General features: G+C 40.6%; 1 non-coding gene and 1 pseudogene across 1 annotated transcript; one reads left to right on the top strand and one right to left on the bottom strand.

Annotated features, from left to right (window-relative positions):
- The first annotated feature begins 222 nt into the window (after positions 1-222).
- LOC103221956 (Golgi pH regulator pseudogene) lies at positions 223-1503 on the top strand (annotated as a pseudogene).
- Positions 1504-10792: 9289 nt separating this feature from the next.
- On the bottom strand, positions 10793-10866 carry TRNAT-AGU (transfer RNA threonine (anticodon AGU)). The gene has a single exon. It is a non-coding gene; the product is annotated as a tRNA-Thr (tRNA).
- Positions 10867-11301: the final 435 nt, after the last annotated feature.

Here is an 11301-nt window from a genome sequence, read left to right as displayed (position 1 = left end):
GCGCAGCTTGATGGCGTCGGGTCGACCAGCCGCAGGCGGCACCTGGGCGAATGGCACCTGTGTGAGAGGCCAGTGGCCCCAGGGTGCGGTGGCCTTGGAAGTGTGAAATGGAGGCGGGAGCCCTCCCTACACTTCACCATAGGCTTCCTGATAGATTCCAGCATCATGATTACCTCCCAGATACCTTTTTTTTTTTTTTTTTAATTTGGGTGGCTTTTCTTAATGGGCCAATTGTTTAAAAACTATGAGGTGCGTCAGTATGTTGCATGGGTGACCTTCACTGTGATGTTTGCATTTTCTTGCACTATGTTTGAGCTCATCATGTTTGAAATCTTAGGAGTATTGAGTAGCAGCTCTCGTTATTTTCACTGGAAAATGAACCTGTGTGTAATTCTGCTGATCCTGGTTTTCATGGTGCGTTTTTACACTGGCTATTTTGTTGTGGGCAACATCGGACTACTTTTGTCTCCTCCGTCTTAGTGCATAAATAACGACTGCTTTTTTCCTGTCTCTTGTGGTTGACCTTTATCTATTTCTCCTGGAAACTAGGAGATTCCTTTCCCATTCTCAGCCCAAAACATGGGATCTTATCCATAGAACAGTTCATCAGCTGGGTTGGTGTGATTGGAGTTACTCTCACGGCTCTCCTTTCTGGATTTGGTGCTGTCTACTGCCCATACACTTTCATGTCTTACTTCCTCAGGAATGTGACTGACACAGATATTCTAGCCCTAGAATAGCAACTGCTCCAAACCATGGATATGATCATAACCAAAAAGAAAAGGATGGGAATGGCACAGAGACCAATGTTCCAGAAGGGGGAGGTACATAACAAATCATCAGGATTCTGGGGAATGATAAAAAGTATTACCACTTATTCAATAGGAAGTGGATGCTTTGGAACTAAGCAGACAGCTTTTTCTGGAAACAGCTGATCTGTATGCTACCAAGGAGAGAACAGAATATTCCAAAACCTTCAATGGGAAATATTTTAATTTTCTGGGTTACTTTTTCTCTATTTACTGTGTTTGGAAATTTTTCATGGCAACAATCAATATTGTTTTTGATCGAGTTGGGAAAATGGATCCTGTCACAAGAGTCATTTAGATCACTCTGAATTATCTGGGAATCCAATGTGATGTGAAGTTTTGGTCCCAACACATTTCCTCCATTCTTGTTGGAATAATCATCGCCACATCCATCAGAGGACTGCTGATCACTCATACCAAGTTATTTTATGCCATCTCTAGCAGTAAGTCCTCCAGTGTCAATGTCCTGCTATCAACACAGATAATGCGCATGTACTTTGTCTCCTCTGCGCTGCTGATCCGAATGAATATGCCTCTAGAATACTGCACCATAATTACCGAAGTCCTTGGAGAACTGCAGTTCAATTTCTGTCACCATTGGTTTGATGTGATCTTCCTGGTCAGCACTCTCTCTAGCACAGTGTTTCTCTATTTGGCTCACAAACAGGCACCAGAGAAGCATATGACACCTTGAACTTAGGCCTACTACAGACTGTTAGAGGCCAGTGGTCTCAAAATTTAGATATGAGAGAGGAAAAAATGGAGGGGACAAGGGTCTAACATTTTATAAACAAACAAAATGCTGTGGTAGTGTTTTTTACCTCTAGCATCCTCTTTCCTACTCAGGTGATACTGTGATCATGAGTAGCAACAGCTAGAACATGAGAAGGAGAAGTAACTCAAGGCAATACTCAGCAGAGAGCATCCTATGTGGACCTGAGGCTGATGCAATGGCAGAGAGGAACCAAAAAACTAGAAGGAAAAAATACACTGGAACTCTGGGGCAAGAGATGTCTATGGTAGCTGGGCCAAACACATAGGATATCCATTTTAAGTTTCACATGGAGGTGGTTATAGCTTTCCCTTGAGATTGACTGTCATTAAAATCAGAGATTGTAATTAAAAAAATAAAGAGAAAGAAAGAGAAGGAAGGAAGGAAGGAAGGAAGGAAGGAAGGAAGGAAGGAAGGAAGGAAGGAAGGAAGGAAGGAAGGAAGGAAAAGAAAAGAAAGAAGAGACATTACAAATTTACAGAAATCAAAAGGATTATAAGAGAATACTGTGAGCAATTGTATGCCAGCAAACTGGATAATCTAGATGAAGTGGACAAGTGCCTAAAAACAATCTATTAAAATGTAATTACAAAGAAATAAAAAATCTGAATAGACCTATAACTAGTAAGGATACTGAAGCAGTACGATACAAAATTTCTCCACAAATTACTAGCAAACTAAAGTTAGCAATATGTTTTGGGGTTTGTTTTTGTTTTTGTTTTTGTTTTTTGAGATGGAGTCTCACTCTACTGCCCAGGCTGGAGTGTAGTGGTGCAATCTCGGCTCACTGCAACCTCCACCTCCCAGATTCAAGCAATTCTCCTGTCTCAGCCTCCCGAGTAGCTGGGACTAAAGGCACACACTGCCACATCCGGCTAATTTTTTGTATTTTAGTAAAAACGGGGTTTCACTGTGTTGCCCAAGCTGGTTGTGAACTCCTGAGCTCAGGCAATCCGCTGACTTGGCCTCCCAAAGTGCTAGGATTACAGGCATGAGCCACCATGCCTGGCTAGCAGTATGTTAAGAAGATTATACACTATGAAAAAGTCGGATTTATTCCTGGAATGTGAGGATAATTCAACATACAAATATCAGTCAGTGTCATATATACCACATTAACAGAATGGAAACAAATTACATAATCACCTCCATTGATACCGAAAAAGCATTTGACAAAATCCAACACTCTTTCGTGAAAAACAAACAAACAAAAAAAAACCCACCCAATGAACTAGAAATAGAAGAAAACTTCCTTAGCATCATAAAGGCTACTTATGATTAACCTTCAACTAACATATTCAATAGTGAAGGGCTGGCCGAGCACAGTGGCTCACGCCTGTGATCCCAGCACTTTGGGAGTCGGAGGCAGGCAGGTCACCTGAGATCAGGAGTTGAAACCAGCCTGGCCAACATGGCAAAACCCCATCACTACTGAAAATACAAAAAATTTAGCCGGGCATGGCGTGCGCCTGTAGTCCCAGCTACTCAGGAGGCTGAGGCACGAGAATCACTTGAACCTGGGAGGCAGAGGTTGCAGTGAACTGAGATCTCACCACTGTACTCGAGCCTGGGCGACAGAGTGAGACACACTCTTAATTTAAAAAAAAAAGAAAGAAAGAAAAAAAAAAGTAGTGAAAGACTAAAGCTTTTTTTCCAAGATCAGCAAAAGACAAAAATGCCCACATTCACCACACTATTCAGCATAGTGTTGTCAGTTCTAGCCACAGAAAGTAGGCAAGAAAGTGAAATTAAAAGCATCCCAGCTGGCTCTGTGGCTCATGCCTATAATCCTGACACTTTGGGAGGCTGAGGCAGGAGGATCACCTGAGCCAAGTAGTTCGAGACCAGCCCAGGCAATATGGCCAAACCCCGTCTCTACCAAGAATACAAAAATTAGCTGGGTGTGGGTGGGAGGATCACTGGGGCCTGGGAAGTCAAGGCTGCGGGGAGCCATGATTGTGCTACTGCACTCCAGTGTGGGTAATCTCCTGTCTCAAAAAATAAATAAAATAAATTTAAAATATTAAAATTTAAAAAAGAAACTTGCATGCCAGTGTTTTACAGCAGCATTATTGATTCTGGTTGATTCTACGTGTTGACTATTCAGAAAGCCTAAAAAGGAGTAAAATTTTGATACATGCTGATACATGATATATGAATAAAGAGTGAGAACATTATTCAAAGTGAAATAAGCCAAACATAAAGGACAAATATATGATTTCCACAATAGTAAAATTCATAGAGACAGAAAGAGTAGTTACCAAGAGCTAGGAAAGTGGAGAGAAATGGGGAGTTATTACTGAAAGGATACAGAGTTTCAATTTTGGATGATAAAAAGTTCTGGAGATGGATAATGGAGATGGTTGCACGATGATGTGAATGTACTTAATTCTACTGAAATGTATACTTAAAACTAATTCAAATAACAAATTTTATGTTATGTATATCTTACCACAATTTTTAAAAGGCCCTAAAAATATGTAAGGATGTAAATTAAATGGTTTAGAAAAGTAAAGGGATAGGCTGGGCATGGTGGTTCACGCCTGTAATCCCAGCACTTTGGGAGGTGGATCACGAGGTCAGGAGTTAGGGACCAGCCTGGCCAATATGGTGAAACTACGTCTCTACTGAAAATACAAAAATTAGCCAGGCGTGGTGGTGCACGCCTGTAGTCTTAGCTGCCTGGGAGGCTGAGGCAGAAGAATCGCTTGAACTGAAGAGGCAAAGGTTGCAGTGAGCTGAGATCACACCACTGCACTCCAACTTGGGTGACAGAGTGAGACTCCGTCTCAAAAAAAAAAAAAAAAAAAAAAAAAGAAAAGTAAAGGGATAAAGATATATTACACAAAGGTTAGGCTGGGTGTGGTGGCTCATACCTGTAATTCCAGAACATTGCAAGGCTGAGGCAGGTGGAACACTTGCGACCAGGAGTTCAATACCGGCTTGGCCAAAATGGTGAAACCCTGTCTCTACTAAAAATACAAAAATTAGCCAGGTGTGGTGGCCCACCCCTATAGTCCCAGTAACTCAGGAGGCTGAGGCATGACAATTGTTTGAACCCAGGAGGCAGAGGTTGCTGTGAGCCAAAATCACGCCACTACACTCCATTTATGAGAGTGAGTCTCAAAAAATAAATTAAATAAATTAAATAAAATAAAGTTAAAAACAACAACAACCCCCTCCCCCCCAGAAAAAACCACAAAGGCTAACCATAAAAAAGTTAACGTAAAACGTATGTATTAACATAAAGTGTAGATTTTAAGACAAGGAGTATTACCATAGAGACATGACATAATAAAAAAAAAAGGAGGCATTTCATACTGATAAAACAGAGACATTTTATAAAACAAACATGTGAATGCTACATGTGTAGCATTCAATATATATTGTATATATTCAATAATATATAACAATACAAAATGACATGAAAACTTATGTCTACACAAAAATCTATCACAATTATTTGTAACACCTTTATTTATAATAGCAAAACACACTACTAAAATGTACCTCATCTAAGAAACTGTGGTACATCCATACAATAAACAACTACTCAGCTATTAAAAGGCAGGAACTGTTGATACAACAAATTGGATGGATCTCAAGGGCATTAGGCTGTGAAAAAGGCCAACCTTTTTTTTTTCAAGACAGAATCTTGCTTTGTCACCCAGGCTGGAGTGCAGTGGCACCATCTCCACTCACTGCAACCTCTGCCTCCTGGGTTCAAGCAGTTCTCATGCCTCACCCTCCCGAGAAACTGGGACTACAGGTGTGAGCCACCATGACCAGCTAGCTAATTTTGGTATTTTTAGTAGAGATAGGGTTTCACCATGTTGGTCAGGCTGGTCTTGCACTCCTGGCCTCATGTGATCCACCTGCCTCAGCCTTCCAGAGTGCAGGGATTACAGGTGTGAGCCACCGCACCTGGCCTATTTCTATAACATTCTAAAAACAAAATAAAAAACAGAGATGAAGAACACATTAGGCCTGGCACAGTGGTTCATGCCTGTAATCCCAGCACTTTGGGAAGCCAAGGTGGGTGGATCACCTGAAGTCAGGAGTTCAAGAACAGCCTGGCCAACATGGTAAAACCCTGTGCCTACTGAAAATACAAAAAATAGTCAGATGTGGTGGCACGTACCTGTAATCCCGGCTACTTGGGAGGCTGAGGCACGAGAATGGCTTGAACTCGGGAGGCAGAGGTTGCAGTGAGCCAAGGTTGCGCCACTGCACTCCAGCCTGCGCAACAGAGTGAGACTGTCTCAAAAAAAAAGAAAAAAAAAAGAACATATTAGTTGTGTAGGGGTGGCATGGGAAGTGAGTGTAACTAATTAAGTGGTGGCACCCACAGGGAAATCTTTGTGATGAAACTTTTTTTCTGATTTCCAGTGATAGTTACACAAATCTACACATGATAAAATGACCTAGAACTACATACAAACATTGTACCAACGTCAAATTCTTGGGTTTAATATTGTACTATAGTTATATAAGATGTAGCCATTGGGGGGAACTAAGTTAAGGGTACAGGGAACTTCTCTTTGCTTTCTTTGTAATTGCCTGTAAATCTATAATTATTTCAAAATTTAAAATTTTAAAACCTGATGGTAGTGGGGCATGGTGGCCCGCACCAGTAGTCCCAGCTACTCAGGAGGCTGAGGCAGGATAATCACTTGAACCTGGGAGGCAGAGGCTACAGTGAGTTGAGATCACACCACTGTACTTTAGCCTGGGCAATAGAGTGAGATTCCATCTGTTAAAAAAAAAAAAAAAAGTAATAAGAATGTTCTCTAATCAATATAGAATTAAACTAGAAGTCAGTAACAGAAACAAAGGAAAATATCCCCAAATGCTTGGGAAAATAACATCACATTCCTAAACAACCTATGGGTTAAAGACAAATTACAAGAGAAATTAGAAAATAGTTTGAACTAAAAATAATAAAGTACAACATATCCAAACTTATTGATAGTTGCTAACACTGTTCTTGGAGAGAAAGCTATAGATTTATATACATATAGTATCCAGTTGGGCATGTAAGAAGCTACAAGTCATCACTAAGTCCTAAAAACAAGTAAAACCTGAACAAACTGAAAACCCAGCTCTTCTTATGTCTGTCAGAAAAAAATGAGGTCACAGGGCAAGCCACTGCTTCCAAAATTGAAAAGACAAATACAGAGAATCACAACTTACCAGAGCAGAAACCCACAGAACAGACACCATGTGAACTAGTGCTGGAGCAGGGAAATCTGAACTCTCATTAGCAAATTGTTGGTGGCTCAACATTGCTGTGTCTAGGAGATAAAATCTCCAGAACTCAGTCATCTTCACCTCACAATTTTGTTAATTTTACCTCAGGAGCTTGACCAGATTGTCACAGTGAATATGGGAGAAAAATCCCCTCTACCTCTGGTAGCAGGTGGGCAAGAACCAGTTTGCAATAGGCCAAAGCATTTTGTTCTCTTAACAGGGTCTGCCCTCAGGAGAAACCGTTTAACCTCAGCCTAACCTGCTGGGGTTTCATCAGAGCCCAGCTGCTCTGCAGGAAGGGAAATAACGAACTCCAGCCCACTCTAGCCATCTAGTCCCACCTAAAGTGGGGGAAAACTAGGAAGCATGTTTAAAGTTGACAGTCCAGAGACACAGGATCACTAACAGACTGAGACCTACTTGTGGGACTACAGAATGCTTTATTCCCCCCACACCTTTCCACCACATTACTAAAGGCCTGCTTATAGCACCTCACTTTACCCAGTGGAACATGTCCTGCTATCAAGAAAAAATAACAAGGCACAATAAAAAGCAAAATGCACAGAAGAGACAGAGCAAGCATCAGAATCAGACTCAGATATGACAGGGATGTTGGAATTCTCAGACCAGAAATTTGAAACAACTGATTAAGATGCTAGGGGCTTTGGCCAGGCGAGGTGGCTCACACCTGTAATCCCAGCACTTTGGGAGGCTCAGGTGGGCAGATCACGTAAGGCCAGGACTTCCAGACCAGTCTGACCAACATGTTGAAACCCTGTCTCTACTAAAAATACAAAAAAATATTAGCCGGGTCTGGTGGTACATGTCTGTAATCCCAGCTACTCAGGAGGCTAAGGCATGAGAATTGATTGAACCCGTGAAGCAGAGATTGCAGTGAGCCATTGCACTGCAGCTTGGGTGACAAAGCGAGTCTCTGTCTCAAAAAAGAAAGATGGGAAAGGCTCTAATGTATAAAGAAGATGACATGCAAGAACAGATGGGCAATGTAAGCAGAGAGATGGAAATTCTAAGAAAGCGCCAAAAAGACATGCTAATGCTCAAAAACACTGTAACATCAAGACGATGAAAAGACAAGCCACACACTAGGAGAAAATATTTGCTAAAGATATACCAGATAAAGTACTCTTATTCAAAATCTACAAAGAACTCTTAAAATTCAACAGTAAGAACACAAACAACCTCATGAAAAAAAAAAAATGGCCAAAGACCTTAACAATCATGTCAACAACCAAGATATGCAGATGAAAAATAAGCATATGAAAAGGTGTTCCGCATCATATGTTATCAGGGAAATGCACATTAAAACAACAATATGATATCACTACACACCTATCAGAAGAACTAAAGTCCAGAACACTGACAACAGCAAATTTTGGTGAAGCTATGCATGTGCGGGAGCAGGGGGTATATGGGAAATCTCTGTACCTTCTGCTCAAAGTTTTGCTGTGAATCTAGAACCTCGCTTTAAAAAAAGAAGTCTATAAAATGTGTATGTAAGAAAGCAGAAAGGCTTATGTTTGTGGAACTTTATGAAGGGAAATGAAGCTTGGGACTTTAAGCTCGGTGGAGAATTGATTCAGAGAGTCAACCCTCGAATCGCTACGGAGAGTCGTGAAGAACAGATATAAAGGGCTTGAACGAGGGACCTATCAACAACAGAGGAGAAGGACATTTTATAGAGTCTGAATGTAAGCTCAATAGAATTTTGCAACGATTTTGACGCTTGGTGAGAGAGTGAGAAGGAATTCTGAGGTAAGCAGAAGGACAAATTCCAGTCATCATGTCAAGTAAGTAAACGTCAAATCTGGTCAGCGCCAAGATGTTCGAGATTTATCTTACTGAGGTTATAGTTTTAGTATAAGACTCATAGAACTCAAATACTCAGCAATTTCTGGGTTTTGGATATTTCCTAATCTCGGTGTGGTGCTTGTTTTGTAGCAGTTTTAAAATGCGATGGTAGACACTGACTTGAATAGAAAGAAAACAAATTTCTAGGAAGGATGATCAACAGAGAATTCCTGATTAGGTCCAGCAGGATGCTTTCTTCCCTTAATAGAGGTTTCCGTAGTGTAGTGGTTATCACGTTCGCCTCACACGTGAAAGGTCCCCGGCCCGAAACCAGGCGGGAACACTATCCTGTACTAAATTTTGTGTTCCTAAAACTTATAGCGAACGCTTGTCTTCCTAAAATTTACAGCGACCCCTCTAGGAACCCCGTCCATTCGAATCAATTACTACCCGCCTGTAAGTTGTTTACACTGTGTAACTCAGTACTACGAATGAGACTTGCTCTCTTCCTACACCAGATTTAGAGAGGAGGGAGCCCCATGGGAGCCCAAAGACAACAGGAAGCTAAAGGAAGAAGGAGCATATATCTATGTTGAAAGATCCCGGCCTGGTGCTATTTGATGGGATTTGGAAGGAGGTCGAGTTGTCTGAGAAGAGTAACTTGAATCGTATAATGTTACTTTGTTAGAGAAGACTAACAAAATCATGACTTTAAGAATTATTTTTATATTGTAACATTTCCTTGTTTCTTACTTTTTTTTTTTTTTTTTTTTTTGAGACAGAGTCTGGCTCTGTTGCCCAGCCTGGGGTGCAGTGGCTGTCCTCCGCCTCCCAGGTTCAAGCGATTCTCTTGCCTCAGCCTCCCAAGTAGCTGAGACTATAGGCGTATGCCACCACGCCCGGCTACTTTTTGTATTTTTAGTAGAGACGTGGTTTCACCATATTGGCCAGGCTGGTCTCACACTCCTGACCTTGTGATCCGGCTGCCTCAGCCTTCCAAAGTGCCACCGTGCCTCGCCCCTGTTTAGTACTTTTAAGTTGTCAAGCCTTCTAGCTGTACTTGATATCATTGACTATCACTTTAGATTTCACCCCATTTTAAGGTGTCTCTAAAATCCAGTCTTTTGACAAATAACCTCATTCCCAATCGGGACCGTCTTCCCAGTAAGGACTGTCTTCATGGGCATGCGACCTACGCATTTGCACAAGGCCAGGCACTTGATTTAATGCTCTGCTATTGCTGGTTTGAAATTCCTAATTTTCTTAAACAAGGAATATTTCCATTTCGCACTGCACTCATCAATTACATAACTGGTTTTTCTCCTAAATGCTCACAAAAGGAGTAATCATCCAATGTAATCATTCCTTACAGGGAGAAGCAAAAAGCTGAGCACGATACTGCAACAAGGAATGTTATGAGGGAAGGCATTTGTAGAATGTGATAACTTGAAGATATAACTGATAATTTTTTTTTCTTTAAAGAGCAGCTAAAACATAACACTGTATCCAGGGTTTGATTAATTTTTTCCATCCTTTTATTTTTATCTGTCTAATAAATGATCCACAATTTCAGGTCTCATTTGCTTCCAGTCTCTTGTTAGGTTTTTTGTTTTTGTTTTTGTTTTTGTTTTCTTTTGGTGTTTCACTAATTGTTCTTTTTATCCTCTCACGACGTTGTCATGTTACTCCACTTTTCAATGTATTCAGTGAAATTCTAGAGTTCAGAATCATGCAAGGAGGGAGTTATCACAACACTCAATTTATACAATATATATGTCTTATTTCCTTCCTTACCTTCCTTTTGAATTGTATTAAAAGCAAAACTGTTATGTGAAGCTGTAAGTTCCTTAGAAATACGAAAAGTAGCTACAAAAATTTAAACGTAGAAAATTGCATCTCAATTCTAGATGGTTGGTCTCTGGCATAGATTTAGCTAATTCATAGTAAATATTTCCAACCCATCACCATGTTTCTCTACAAAGTGCATCAGACATTGAGATTCAAGGTCTGCCGCTTTATTAGGTATAAATCCAAGTCAGGTTAACTAGTGACAAGAATTTACCTAAGTTTAGGGGAAGAAATTATTAGGTATAAATCCAAGTCAGGTTTAACTAGTAACAAGAATTTACCTGAGTTTAGGGGAAGAAATAAGAGGCCTCGCTGGGATTTGAACCCAGGATCTCCTGTTTACTAGACAGGCGCTTTAACCAGCTAAGCCACGAAGCCTCACCTGTATTGTGTGGGGATAATTTATTATTTTATAAAAATTTACACCTCAGCCTGTCAATGTTTCTACCTCACTCATTTTTTTTGTAGTAACACAATACGACATTTCTGGATCTCAGTCAAAACCAGAGAATAATGTTCTTGCTATAGAATAAGAATAGGTCCTAAATTAAGAAGACCGTTTTCCTTTAGGAAACTGCTCTAAATGTCAAGAACACCTCCAGACTATAAGCTCTGGTGGCCAGGTAGAGAACTTGCTTGGTTTTTGAGAACAATTATATCTCATATGCTTAGCAGTGAATTTGCCTTCTGATGAACTCTCATTTCATTTGTTCATGCAGTGGGTAAGTGGTTATCAGGAAAAACACTCTCTCTACGTTTTTCTCTAACTTGACCCCCAATGATTCTGCCTGTCCAGCATGCAAAATATAGTCA

Source organism: Chlorocebus sabaeus, chromosome 17, assembly GCF_047675955.1.
Source record: "Chlorocebus sabaeus isolate Y175 chromosome 17, mChlSab1.0.hap1, whole genome shotgun sequence".
NCBI lineage: Eukaryota > Metazoa > Chordata > Mammalia > Primates > Cercopithecidae > Chlorocebus > Chlorocebus sabaeus.
Note: the sequence above shows the minus strand (reverse complement) of the source record. Positions and strands in the feature narration are given on the sequence as shown.